This window comes from Manis javanica, chromosome 13 (genome assembly GCF_040802235.1).
Source record: "Manis javanica isolate MJ-LG chromosome 13, MJ_LKY, whole genome shotgun sequence".
NCBI lineage: Eukaryota > Metazoa > Chordata > Mammalia > Pholidota > Manidae > Manis > Manis javanica.
The window spans coordinates 89469455-89484373 of NC_133168.1; the positions used below are offsets into that span (position 1 = coordinate 89469455).

General features: G+C 43.6%; 1 protein-coding gene across 1 annotated transcript in view; it reads right to left on the reverse strand.

Annotated features, from left to right (window-relative positions):
• Window positions 1–244: 244 nt before the first annotated feature.
• Window positions 245–14919, reverse strand: part of LOC108400354 (uncharacterized) — a 43801-nt gene continuing 29126 nt past the window's right edge. The window contains exons 9-13 of the mRNA XM_073219492.1: window positions 11011–12732; window positions 10828–10925; window positions 9598–9681; window positions 8826–8912; window positions 245–2601 (exon numbers count right to left, since the gene is read on the reverse strand). The gene's annotated coding sequence lies outside the window, so the exon portion shown is untranslated. The remainder of the gene's footprint in view (window positions 2602–8825; window positions 8913–9597; window positions 9682–10827; window positions 10926–11010; window positions 12733–14919) is intronic.

Below are 14919 nucleotides of genomic sequence, written 5' to 3' on the forward strand. Positions count from 1 at the left end.
AAAATTGTGTGCATTACAGGAAGTCAGTGGAGAGCAATTTGTACTACAGTAAATAAGAAAAGCTAAATTAAAGGGTGAGGAGATTTAAGTTTAACACATGCAGGATTTGGCAAAGAGAAGAGGGGAGGCCATTCACTGATGAGCACAGAACCAATCAAAGAACCAGTTCATGGAACCAGGAGCTGACCATCTACCCCAGGGCCCCGGCTTCTCAGGTTGCAACTTAATTGTTTAGGACACCAGAGTGTTTTTTACTTTTATTTTTATGCAGGAAAGATCCATAGAGACTGGGAAGGTTGGTAGAAGATACACAAGATGAATTGGAAAAGAGCTGATAAAACCTGCACATTTGGGAAGCAAAGTAACTTAGAGCAGGGAGACACTTAAAGACCTGTAGCTGCAGACCAATGGAGTTTGCCCTTGTACTGTGATAAGGGGGGAAAAAAACACCATGAAATTCTAGGTGGAAGGAACATTCTGATCTATCTGTAGTTCAACTCAGCAGTATTTATTTAACATCTGAAATTTGTTCATCACTGTGCGAAGTCTCTGGGTGGGTAAGACATAAGAACCTTGTCTTTCAGGGCTTATTGTACTTGCCTTGGGGTGTGCGTGCTGGGCCTCAGTGACCACAAGGGCTGATGGGAACGCAGCCTTAGAGAAGGGAGGAGGCCTGTCTGTAGTAGGGGTGAGGGCTCCTACCTGCCAAGCCTGGGGTGTTGACTTGAGAGGTGCTGGAATTCAGATGAGGGAGGGCGCCAACTGGGGTGAGTGGAGACTCGTCCACTGAGAGGCAGGATTGAAAGGATAAAGAGAATTAGATGGTGCCTCCCTCCCACCCCAGACGTGGGGAGGTGCCAGAAAAAGGGGTTTGGACTTGAGTCTCCAGCCTGGGAAAGTGGCTCCTGCCCTGGCCCCTATCACAGGTCCCTTAGATTCTGTGGGAACAAAGGAGGATTCACCCCTTTCACTCCCAGACTTCTTTCCCTTTCCTCATCTCTGCCAAACCAGAAATGGCATTGCCACCAGGTCCTCTGAAGCGCCTGCTGTGACCACGTGATTGCTGATGCTGGGGGTCGTCCGCATTTTTTAGCCCCACTCTGCTATATTCTCCCTGCTCCCGGTAGCCCCGTCACCCTCTTCCTCTGAGTCTTCATTCTCCTGACTGCCTCAACTGCTTTTCTCAGTCATAAATATAATCATGTAAGTCCTGTGCTTAAAAGCTCCTGGGGATTCTTCACTGTCCACAGGACAGGGTCAAAATGTCATGCCCCTTATAACCTGGATCCTGCCTCCTTTTTCAGGCTGTGTTCTGGGGTCTGAGTGATCATTTTGGAAAAGCAGAAGTATTTCACAGTGAAGTGTGTGCTAGTTGATGGTGCTAACAGGACTGGCTGCTCAGAAGCACCTGGGGTGTGTGGCACCAGCATGCTGTCCTTGTTAACCACACAGAGCTACAGCACAGAAGGTATTTATAGTGATCTCATATCACCAAGGAAAAGTTGGGATATGGGTAGTGACTCATTTTAAAAGGCAGCAGGGAGGCAAGTGAAACTCTGGGGAGGATTTTCACTGAAAACGGCAAAAGGATTTCAGCACCTCAAGCTTCAGGCATGTGGGAAAATCCACATACGAAGTCCAGAGGTGAGGCCAGCAGGCACAGAGCTCCTGACTGTCTGTCAGGGAGGGAAACGCGCAGGCAAGCAGGAGAGCGCACAGACCCAGGTGCACCCCGTTGGGGCTGGTCCCCACCTCAGCCTCACACATGGCTTTCCTCTCGGGTCACTGATTTAAAAGGGTGTATTATGGAAATGGAGGCAGGGTCTTTTTTGAGTATGTTAGGTAAGAAGCCAACCAGACATATTTTGGGGTTGGCTTGCTCTGCACGTGTTTGAGAAATGGGAGCAAACAAGGGGTCAGACTCCCAGAGAAAACGGGGCAGAATTATGACGAGTCTCCAAGGGGCTCCACAAGCCAGTGGCTTGGGAGAAGGAAGGCGTGGTGGGCGGTGGTGCAGCCGCTTGCCCTCAGCACAGCGCTGACGCTCAGGGTTTTTTGGAGTGGCAGTGGCGGTTCTAATGAGGGCGGGAGGGTCATTGCGGGCACCTGTGAAGGGGCAGACTACTGGGCAGACTACTTGGTGGCCTTGGGCAGGAGAGGCTGTACACCTCTGCACGTCCCTGGGTCCCCAGGCGACGGCGGCCGGGGGCGGTAGCGTGGGACAGGGTGGCCGTTCTGCTGGTGATAGATCCAGTCCGTGGTGTGGACCCCGCCGCCCCTGGGGTGCTGCCAGGCTTGGGCAGCCGGGCTCTCCTGTGGCGGCGAGGCCGCCTGCTGTCCGTGAGCCGCGGGCAGAGCAGGAGGCTGCTGGACTTTGGGTTCAGCGGCCGTCCGCTCTGAGTCCTCCCAGCGGCCTCTGCTGGGCGTGAGCTCCTGGCCGTTCCTCCGCAAGGCCCGTGGGCAAGGACTCAAGCCGGGCAGTCCGGGGGAGCACAGAGCTGCGGAAACAGGGAACTCGCACCCCTTCCTGACGACTCAAGCCGTGGTGTTACCTAGGAAACGCTTCTGTCCCCCAGGGTTCTGCACACTCCCGTGGGGCAGCTATGGAAGAAGAGGCTTAAGTTATTCCAAGAAAACAGTCAAGTTTGTTAGTAAGAGGAGGTGGCCTCTCCCCCTTGCCTGTGGGCTGGGTTCCTGGGAGTGCACCTGCCAGGAGGAAACCGTGCACAGCCTGGGGACCTGCTGCAGCACTGGGCCGGGGCCGGCCGTGGGCAGATTTCCAGTGCCGAAGGCAGAGAGGGCTGTGAGCCGGTGCCAGTGGGCCGGAAGGATGTAGATAAGCAGGAGCAAACAGATCGAGCAGCGTGCAGCCTGCCTGAGCGCCTGACCTGCTGCCGGCCTGGCAGCCTCTGTGGGTGGGCTCAGGTGCAGAGGGGACCTTGCCAGAGTGGGCGGGCGCAGGAGTCCTCCCCACCCCCTGCGGATAGTCTGCGGAAGGAGCTGCGGCAGTGAAGTGGGGGTGTGACTGGACGCGGCGATGGAGGGAGCTGGGGCCAAGACAGCCCCGGTCCTGGAGCAGCCCCTCCTCGCGACTGGGTGACCCACAGGTGACCCTGCTGTCTGTGCACAAGCAGGGGTCCTTCGGGAGGAGCCCTCGGGCCAGGGGCCCCACCAGGCCAGTGACTTCGGAGCGGGAAGGCTATCGCCCATCAGAGGAGGGAGAATCTGCACAGGTTCTGAATGGAGCTCGGCAAGTCAGCTCCAGACAGGTCAGTGCGATTGCAGGAGGGCCACAAAATTCTGGACGGAGCGCCCCTGTCTCCCGTACGAGGGGGGTCAAGGTGGCTCTGGGGTAGGGACTGAGAGCACAAATTCTTCACCCCGCTGCAAGTCCAGGTGAACTGTCCGGACGTTAGGTCCACAGTAGGTAAACTCTGAGTTTTGTTGCTTCTTATTTTCAGGCTATTTTGAAGGCCTCTGTGGACCAAAAGTTTTCCAAAACCAAATCTGACAAAAATGGAACTTTCCCATCCTTTTATTTATTAAAAAATGTGTACCTTATTTTGTTAATCTTCACATTTTGACCTAGTAAACATTTTGAAAATGTTGCTGCATAAAAAAACCTTCTTTCCTAATAAGCAAATTAACCCAAAGGTGAGGACAGCTTGTTAACCTGAGGTCAGGTCATGTTTAAAAGCACAGCAGTGTAAGCTGGAGGACTTTATGCTCAGTGAAATAAGCCAGGCGGAGACGGACAAGTGCCAAATGATTTCCCTCATTTGTGGAGAATAGCAATGAAGCAAAACTGAAGGAACAAAATGGCAGCAGACTCAGAGACTCCAAGAAGGTACTAGTGGTTCCCGAAGGGGAGGGGTGTGGGAGGGCAGGTGGGGAGGGAGAGAAGGGGACTGAGGGGTATTATGTTTAGTACACATGGTGTGGGGGGTCATGGGGAAAAGAGTGTAGCACAGAGAAGGCACATAGTGGATCTGTGGCATCTTACTGCATTGATGGGCAGTGACTACATTGGGGTATGGGTGGAGAGTTGATAATATGGGTAAATGTACTAACCACATTGGTTTTTCATGTAAAACCTTCATAAGAGTGTATGTCAATCATACCTTAATAAAAAATTAAAAAATAGTAATAATAAAATAAAAGCAGGGCGGTGTAACATTTTGTAACAATACAGCCATTTAGTAGCCTTTCTGTGTGGGACTGGTGGTCTGTATGGGGTGTTTTCATTGACATAAGTAGATGGAAAAAAATACCAGTTAGACACAAAGGGGGGTTAATTTTCTTATGGTAGTAATTGTTTAAGCTATTTTCAGGCCCCAAAACTAAAAAAAATTTGTGAAAAAATATTTTTGAAGTGTCCTGTGCACATGATTTATGTATGTTGAAAGAGACTTATGACTGTTCATGTATGCCATGCATGGTCAAGTTTTATATTTTTAGGGAAGTGTCTAACAGCAAAATACCAAATTGTGCGTTTTTGTTTACATGCTGGAGCTCATTTAAAATGTTCATACTTTTACAAAGTCCAGCTTGTCTGAGGTATTTGAATCTCAAATATGCTAATGATTTTTAATGGTCAATGGTAATCTGTGTGACTAAGAGGGCACCTGAACCTGGCTGGGGTAGAGGTCGGGGTACAGGCTGTGGAGGTGTGGTCTGGAGGGTCTGGGACGCTCTGCACTCTGCTGTTCCAGGCTGTGGGACTTGCAGGTGAGTCTGGGACTCCTTGAGCTTAAGATTCTTCATCACAAACTGGGATGAGGAGTCCTGTCTCAGGATTGTGAAAGCACTTTGTGGAGTCCCATATAAATGCAAAATGGCATTATTTCTGCCAGCATTATGATTTTCAGTAGAATTCCCAGCTCAGAGATGCATTTGGTGCTCTCTGAATGTCTGCTGGAGCTGTGTCTGCCAATTAATCTGTCTGAGCAGAGCTGCAACTATTTTTGTCTAAAGCTGTGATTATAAAAAGTAAAACATGCTGTTATACAAAACAAATTAAAGATGAGGCAACAGAAATACAGAAAAGTATAAAATAGAAATGAAAGTAGCCATAGGCCCCAGTCATTTTCCTGCTATTTGTATGAATATGTGTATGCACAGGTGAGGTTGTATGTATATATATGAGTATGTTTTTCTAAAAATGTAGGATCTGGTTATATGTAGTTTTATTATGTACCTTTACTTTAAAAAAAATTTTTTTATTAAGGTATTATTGATATATACTTTTATGAAGGTTTCACATGAAAAAACAATGTGGTTACTACATTTACCCACATTATCAACTCCCCACGGATACCCCAATGCAGTCACTGTGCACCAGTGTAGTAAGATGCCACAGATCCACTACGTGCCTTCTCTGTGCTACACTGTTCTCCCCGTGACCCCACACACCACGTGTACTAAACGTAATACCCCTCAATCCCCTTCTCCCTCCCTCCCCACCTGCCCTCCCACGCCTCTCCCCTTGGGTAACCACTGGTTCCTTCCTGGAGTCTCTAAGTCTGCTGCTATTTTGTTCCTTCAGTTTTGCTTCATTATTATACTCCACAAATGAGGGAAATCATTTGGCACTTGTCTTTCTCTGCCTGGCTTATTTCACTGAACATAATGTCCTCCAGCTCCATCCATGTTGCAAATGGTAGGATTTGTTTCTTTCTTATGGCTGTGTAATATTCCATTGTGTATATGTACCACATCTTCTTTATCCAGTCATCTACTGATGGACACTTAGGTTGCCTCCATATCTTGGCTATTGTAAAAAGTGCTGTGATAAACATAGGGTTGCATTATGTCTTTTTGAATCTGAGAAATTGTATTCTTCAGGTAAATTCCAAGGAGTGGGATTCCTGGGTCAAATGGTATTTCTATTTTTACTTTTTGAGGAACCTCCATATTGCTTCCACAATGGTTGAACTAGCTTACTTTCCCATCAGCAGTGTAGGAGGGTTCCCCTTTCTCCGCATCCTCGCCAGCATTTGTTGTTCCTAGTCTCTCTGATGCTGGCCATCCTTACTGGTGTGAGGTGATACCTCATTGTGGTTTTAATTTGCATTTCCCTGATTATTAGTGATGTGGAGCATCTTTTCATGCATCTGTCGGATCTGAATTTCTTCTTCGGAGAACTGTCTCTTCATATCCTCTGCCCATTTGTTAATCGGGTTATTTCTTTTTGGGTGTTGAGGCATGTAAGTTCTTTATATATTTTGGATGTTAACCCCTTGTCAGATATGTCATTTACAAATATATTCTCCCATACTGTAGGATGCTTTTTTGTTCTGGTGATGGTGTCCTTTGCCATACAGAAACTTTTTAGTTGGATGTATTCCCATGAGTTCATCTTTGCTTTTGTTTTCCTTGCTGGAGGAGATGTGTTCAGGAAGAAGTTGCTCATGCTTATATTTAGGAGATTTTTGCCTATGCTGTCTTCTAAGAGTTTTATGGTTTCATGACTTCCATTCACGTCTTTGATCCATTTTGAGTTTACTTTTGTGTATGAGGTTAAGCAATAATCCAGTTTCATTCTCTTGCATGTAGCTGTCCAGTTTTGCCAACACCAGCTGTTGAAGAGGCTGTCATTTCCCCATTGTATGTCCATGGCTCCTTTATCATATATTGACCATATATGGTTGGGTTTATATCAGGGCTCTCTAGTTTGTTCCATTGGTCTATGGGTCTGTTCTTGTCCCAGTACCAAATTGTCTTGATTACTGTGGCTTTGTAGCAGAGCTTGAAGTTGGGGAGCATAATCCCCCAGCTTTATTCTTCCTTCTCAGAATTGCTTTGGCTATTCGAGGTCTTTTGTGGTTCCATATGAATTTTAGAATGATTTTCTCTAGTTCGTTGAAGAATGCTGTTGGTATTTTGATAGGAATTGCATTGAATCTGTAGATTGCTTTAGGCAGGATGGCCACTTTGACAAATATTAAGTCTTCCTATCCATGAGCACAGGATGTGTTTCCATTTACTGGTATCTTCTTTAATTTCTCTTGAGTGTCTTATAGTTTTCAGAGTATAGGTCTTTCACTTCCTTGGTTAGGTTTATTCCTAGATATTTTATTCTTTTTGATGCAACTGAATGGAATTGTTTTCCTGATTTCTCTCTGTGCTAGTTCATTGTTAGTGTATAGGAAAGCAACAGATTTCTGCATATTAATTTTGAATCCTGCATCTTTGCTGAATTCAGATATTAGTTCTAGTAGTTTTGGAGTGGATTCTTTAGGGTTTTTTATGTACAATATCATATCATCTGCAAACAGTGACAGTTTAACTTCTTCCTTGCCAATCTGGATGCCTTTTATTTCTTTGTGTTGTCTGACTGCCATGGCTAGGACCTCCAGTACTATGTTGAAGAGAAGTGGAGAGAGTGGGCATCCTTGTCTTGTTCCCGATCTTAAAGGAAAAGCTTTCAGCTTCTTGCTGTTAAGTATGATGTTGTCTGTGGGCTTGTCATATATGGCGTTTATTATGTTGAGGTACCTGTCCTCTATATCCCTTTTGTTGAGAGTTTTATCATGAATGGATGTTGAATTTTGTCAAATGCTTTTTCAGCATCTATGGAGATGATCATGTGGTTTTCGTCCTTTTTGTTGATCTGGTGGATGATGCTGATGGATTTTTGAATGTTGTATCATCCTTGTATCCCTGGAATAAATCCTACTTCATCATGATGGATGGTGTTTTTGATGTATTTTTTAATTTGGTTTGCTAATACTTTGTTGAGTATTTTTGCATTTATGTTCACCAGGGATATTGGTCTGTAATTTTCTTTTTTTGTGGTGTCTTTGCCTGGTTTTGATATTAGAGTGATGTTGGCCTCATAGAATGAGTTTTGGAAGTATTCCCTCTTCTTCTACTCTTGGGAAAACTTTAAGGAGGATGGGTATTAAGTCTTCACTAAATGTTTGATAAAATTCAGTGGTGAAGGCATCTAAGAAGTTGTTTATTATCTAGTCCATAAATGTTAACTCAATGACATGATCCAGTGATTCTCAAAGTCTGCTGTATTTCATTTGGAATCACTTGGTGATCCTGAAAAATTACTAATGGCTGTTACCCACCACAGACACTCTGATTTAGCTGCTCAGGTTGCAACCTGTGCTTTGGCATTTTTTAAAAGCAGGAGCTGTGAAGTTTGGGGGCCAGTGACATAATCCATACAGTCCCCAGAGATGACTTGCCTTTCAGCACTGACAGCTACTTTCAGCTCTGATTAAGACAGCTGGAAAACTAGGGCTTTCGTCTAGAAGCCTGGGAATTTATTTATTTATTTGTTTATTTATTTATTTGGTTATTTGTTTATTTATTTTAAAATAATAAATCAAATGTATTGATTAAGTTTGCCAACATATATGAGCATGGCTCATAGCACCCCAAAACTATTACAATAGTAACATCAAAGATCACTGATCACAGATCATCATAACAAATATAACAATAATGAAAAGGTTTGCAATCTACCAAAATGTGACAGAGACATGAAGTGAGCAAATGCTATTAGAAAAATAGTTCCTACTGACTTGCTCAACCCCAGGGTCACCACAAGACTTCAATTAATAAAAAGTGCAGTATCTGTGATGTGCAATAGAATGAAGTCCAATAAAATGAGACATGCCTGTACAGGTCATTTAGGTCTTATGTAAACAAATACATGGCACTATGGGCAAAAGCAGAGGCAGTGCTGGTGCCTGTGAAGCCTGGGAATTTAGCTTCTACACTGCTTTAGGTACACTATTTTAAAAACCGAACTTTGTAGGCTACAATGCCTGTCACCAGTCACCCTGGCACCAAATAAATAGATTACTTACGTTTTATTGTTATAGGGCATGTTTTCCCAAATTTCTGGGGGCACAGAATATGGTGTTCCCACGTATGTACAAGCAAATGCCATGGGACTAAAAACAAAAAGAGACAAAGACAACTTAGTAGAGCATCCTGAATAACGGGTGTTTTGATTACTGTTCCTTCTACAGAAATAGACATACACACTGGGAGAGAAGATGGGCAGATCCAAAATCTAGTTTTACTTCTCCATTTTGGGTAAGGAAGATACTCTGCATTAAAAAAAGAAGAGCTCAGATGATGTCTTCCATAAGGCGACGTCTCTGGAGAAGCATCTTTCACAGCCTGCTGATGACAGAGGCGTGGTAGGAACACCGACAGCTGAGTCCCCCAGCAGAACACGTAAAGACAGGATACTCTCTCAACAGCGACACGGTCCCCTGCTTGGGAATTCATGAGGACTGCTTAAAAATCTAACAGGTGAGCTTCAGACTGTATCAGCAGAGCCTGATCGATGGCCAGGGACCCTCTGTCAGAATAATTCCACGTGGCAGGCCCAGGTCTCAACCATTTTCCAGCTGAGAACATATGGCTTAGTGCTCAGTCAGTAAGAGAGCTTGGAACATGTTAACACTACTGTGAAAGAGATTTAATGACTTCTCAGGCAGTACCTATTTGGCTAGTCTAAGTACTGGGTAAGGAATATGTCTAAATTAAATAAAAATGTCCCAAAAAGAAATAGAATAACAGAAAAAAGAGTGAATGAAATAGTTTTAGGGTTTTTTTGGGTCCACTTACCTTGGACTTGATATCTCTGTGTAACACACGTTTCTTGTGAATGTGATTTACTCCAAGGCACATTTGCACAAACCAGTTAAGTATCTGTAAGTAAAAAGGACGCAGATGTGCAGGAATGCAGTCACTGGCTCGTGTGAACCCAAGACTCCAAAGAATTGTCTTTGGGCCTCAGCTGACCTGAGTTTTATGTACTGTGAGTGCAGAACTCCTGGAAATTACACAGTCCAACTAAGACTCAGTGTGGCCTGGGACATTTGGGAAAGCTGTGAATCCCACATGTCAGTATCTTACATATGAACACCCACTGTAGTTTTCTTGTATTTAACCAAATAAATAAAAGTATTTCTTGAATACATATAGGAAGGTAGCTCACCACTAAGAAATGAATATGCTATAATTTTTTATAGCACAACCATTACATCAGATTTTCATGTACTTTTTCTTAATATTCAAATGTTAACATTAAAAGATTTCATTGTGTCAACAGTCCTTTGAGATCAGCTCATAACCCTCCAGTTAACAGTACTCAGAATCTCCAGATTCTGATGTTCAAGCTGATGTTTTTCCCCTTTTTGCTTTGGAGAGTCATCCATTTGGGCCCAAGGCTGACCTCCTATGGAATGTATTTTTAACAGCACAACTTCTAGATGAAAAATATCTATGCCAATATACTTTCATAATACATTATACCTTAAAATAAATCAAATGCAGCACCATTAAAGGTGTTTACTTAAATATTTCCCTTAGTCAGGTTGTTCCATGATATTTAGCATGCAATTTTCTACTAAAAGTCAGTAAGCACTAGACTTAAGGGAACACACTGAACTTCAGAAGGAAAAAAATTGAGACTAGGTACTCCCAAGACACAGAAATACAGGTTCCATTCCTCTGGTGATTTGGTAACACACAGTAAATTCACCTGCCTCCCAAAATGTGACCACAACCACAATCAGAACTGTAAATATCTAGGACAGAAAATGATGAGAAATACAATTTTGAGATTCTTCTAAACATGGAAGTTTTATTCCTTGATTCTTTGTAAACATGTCTATTTAATTTCCTATTCTAGCCATACCCTGACGACACTAAGCAATAGCTCTGGTACAGAAACACATCATTTCTAACTAGTCCATCAGGAAATCATAGACACCAGTGTTTTTAAATGACACAGATTTTAGGAGAAAAGTTGCTTCTAAACCTTGAGGGAAACTATGTAAGTTAGTCTCTTACCATATCTTCAGGAAACAACTTTCCTTTCTGATGTTTAGTCTTTTGCATTAGGTCCCCTCCATCACAATTTTCCATCACAATACACAGATGTCCTTCAGCTAAAACAAGTGGAAGATACTTTAGGAAAGCAGAGTGGCCATAATCAAATCCAGAAATGCATGAAGGTGGGAGATTCACATTTACCTTCAAATGATTCTTTAAAGGCAGCAATATTGGGGTGTTTCAGTTTCGCCAGAACAGCCTCCTTCCTAGAATTCTGTGTATCAAAGAAAGACTAGAAAAAGAGTTTAAGCAAAATGTAACACCTCATTTTAAAACAGATGGCTTTCCAGTAATTATAGCACAATTTGTAAGAAAGGCCAATGATAGATGCAGTTTCATAGCACTACATTTTGACCCAACTTATTAAATTCTAGAGAAAATATATGGCAATTTTTCAACAATGGCTGTATTTTGCATGCTTAAGCTGACCTGTTATATCCTTACAAGTATAGAACGTAAACTAGCTCTAACATCAGCTGAAGCATAATGAGATTTGGAGAGCCAGTATGTCCTTATATAGTACATAGCATATATAAGGTATATACATTATATATATAATAGTATATCCTTAAAGAAAGACTAGGGATTCCATTTTACTGCCTGTATTACTTTATCAGTCCACTGGCTCAGATTAAAAAGAATAGACTGATGTATTACTGCACTGACAATGGTAAAAGATGACTTGCAAATGTAAGTTTCCAAAACTGTTTATCCCCTAACTTACTCTAGGGATGAAATCCTGAATGGCTTACCTTAAACCTAAGAATCTGCCTCTGATTAGGTACTAGCACGAAGGTGATTAGGTACTAGCACGAAAGTTCGTCAGCACCGAGAACTCATTAAAAACACGAATTCACAGGCCCACCCAAACCTGCTCCACCAGAAACCCCAGGGGAGGCTCAGCAGCGCGTTTTAAACCAGCCCTCCAGGAGACTGCTGCCCACTGCAGGATCACCAAAGGAGGCCAAGAGTGCAGTGGGAAGAAAATACGCAGCACTTCACAATGTGGGGCGGGGCAGCGGGCACGGGGAAGGCAGCAGAGCACAGAGGAGACAAGCAGTGACTCTCTAGCATCTCACTACGCTGGTGGACAGTGACTGTGATGGGGTATGCGGTGGGGACTTGGTAATGTTGCTCATGTAACTCTATATTCATGATACCAAAAAAAAAATATGTAGCACTTGGAGAATTGTATTAATATGCATGCTCTTTAATTGATCAAAACATCATTAAACAGAACTCCATGACAGATCCTCTGATGATTATGGTACACAGGGAGAAAGCAGCAACTTCCTCACCTCAACGGGGGAGCAAAACCCATAAACTGACTGACAGAACAGGTTCCCTCACACCAAAGTATTCACTGTGTTTTTACATTCCTTTTTCATTAATATTGCACCTGAGTTGCTTTTGGCAAACCTTCCCTACACCCTTACGTATACAAAACTGGAAATTATTCTGAATCATTCATGCTGAGATAAAAAGCAATCGCTGCCCAAACTCTATTTCTCTCCCTTTTTGGTAATGACAATATCCTAAGATTCACATGAAATATAACAAGAGCTTGTAACGCTCATGAATAAACCCATTACATCTGCATGCAGCAATTCCATATTATATCTCAAGAACTTATTTTCCTATATAAAGCACATGTACATGTTCGACATGAGCTAATTGCTTTAGCAGTGACCTTGGGAAGTCTTATTTCCTTGATGGCAAACATCTGATTACTGCTTTCCTGCCGAACCAAAAGGGCTCTGCCGAAGGAGCCCTCTCCGTTCCCTCTCAGGACCAAGTACCCGTCCACGCTGGGGGACGCAGGAGACGGGCTCCACTCGTGCAGTCTCCATGAGTTCTGCTAACCTGTACACAAAAACAGAAACATAGGAGAATTAAACTTATTTTCAAACAGCAGATTTAATTCAAAATAGCTCTAATCATCATAAGACAACAGCAACGCATTCCTTTTCTCATTCAACAGGTAGGCATTTAGCCCGTGCACTGGGTTTTTAAATCCTGAACAAATCTCTCCTGGGCCCTGCCACCGCACATGCCCCGCCACCGCACATGCCCCAAAGCACACGGGACCACATGACTCAGCCAAGGCAGGATGGCAAGTCTTACAGAAAGAGTTCTGCCAGGATACAGCAGAAATGCCCAGGAGTCAGGAAGAGGATAATTCAGCTGAACCCTACAGGTTGGATGGAAGTTGGCTAGGAAAAGAGGAGGGAAGAGTGGTCAAGGCAGAGGGAATTGCACATGTAAGAGCAAGAGATTGTGTTCAGTTCCAAGAACTGAAAAAGGACTGTAATAGGCCGATAAGGCAGACAAGGCCTTGTCTGAAGGCTACTGTAAGCCAAGTTCAGGTGACTGGATTTTATCCTGCAGGTCACTAAAGGGCTGTCTCTGAAATGTTTTAACTCAGACAGCGTATCTGCATACTAGAAAAAAATCACTCTGGCTGCAGAGGGAACGCACCAGACAGGAGAGGGACAGGCGGGCCAGAGTGGGGCTCCAGCCAGCAACAGAAAAGGCAGGGAAATGATGGAACGGAGTAAGGTGGTGGCGATGGGAATGAAGAAAATGGGAAGGAAATATGTAGAAAGGTTTTTGGTGACAGGATGTGCGGGACAAGTAGGCAGAAGGGGACAAGGCAGACTCCCAGATTTCTGGCATAACCTGGCTTTGATGATATTCTATCAGGAGAACGGAAAGGCACATGGCTGTGTGTGTGGTTTTCCTGATTTTTCTGGCAGCGGGAGTGAGGCAGGACTGGGGAAAGGCATGGAGAAGGGAGACATAGGCTCCTTTCTGGGACACGTGGAGGTGGAAATGCCTGGGACTAGGAAAAGATGTTAAGAGTCTGAACTTTGGTCTCCCGTTCTGTGTTTCCAGGGTGAAGCAGCTACTTGGATTGCTTAATACACAGAGAACGAATATAAAGTTCCTAATACTTTGCCTGGTACACCAGAGGCCCTGGATACATGGCAGCTCTTATTATTAAAAGCTTAGAAACATGATGCTTTTTTCCATTACCTTGGTTTTCAGAAATCTTACTTGTAGTGCATGCTTTTTTTTTTTAAAATCACACCATGAAGAATTATGATGCAGATAACATGGCAGGTAAAACAAAAATCACAAACTAAAACCCATTGTATTGGGACCTGAAAAACTTTATTTGTATTTCTGTTCATCATAAAATTAACAGGAAACTCTCAAAATAATTTCTGCATATAACACATCAAATACACATTCTTCAAAAACAATTTTCAAGAACATTTAGGTCTTTTAATATAGTTAGGGACCTGAAAGAGGTTAAGTTCTTTGCCACTATTCTAACTGACTTATTTATTACATGATTTAACAAGGGGTCGAGTTTTCCCACATTTCTATTATTTTTTCTATTCTGTGTAATGGACAGTAACTGATAAGCAAGCACAACCACTGACTCTTCTTAGCTGAAAGCCACACTGGGGCTTCCCGGCTCACTCGTCCGTTACTCAATTCTCCACCCCTAAGTTCACTCAAAGACCTGGGTGCGCTCTGGGCATGCCAAGTCCCTTCGCACCCTGACACCAAAAACTAATAGTGTTACCATTTGACCCAGGAACTCCACTCCTAGGAATTTACCCTAAGAATGCAGCAGCCCAGTTTGAAAACGACATATGCACCCCTATGTTTATCGCACCACCATTTACAATAGTCAAGAAATGGAAGCAACCTAAGTGTCCATCAGTAGATGAATGGATAAAGAAGAGGTGGTACATATACACAATGGAATATTACTCAGCCGAAAGAAAAAAAACAGATCCTACCATTTGCAACAACATAGATGGAGCTAGAGGGTATTATGCTCCATGAAATAATCCAGGCGGAAAAAGACAAGTTTCAAATGATTTGACTCGTCTGTGGAATATAAGAACAAAGAAAAAAACTGAAGGAACAAAACAGCAGCAGACTCACAGAACCCAAGAATGAACTAACAGTTACCAAAGGGAAAGGGACTGGGGAGGATGGGTGGGATGGGAGGGATAAGGGGGGAACAGGGGT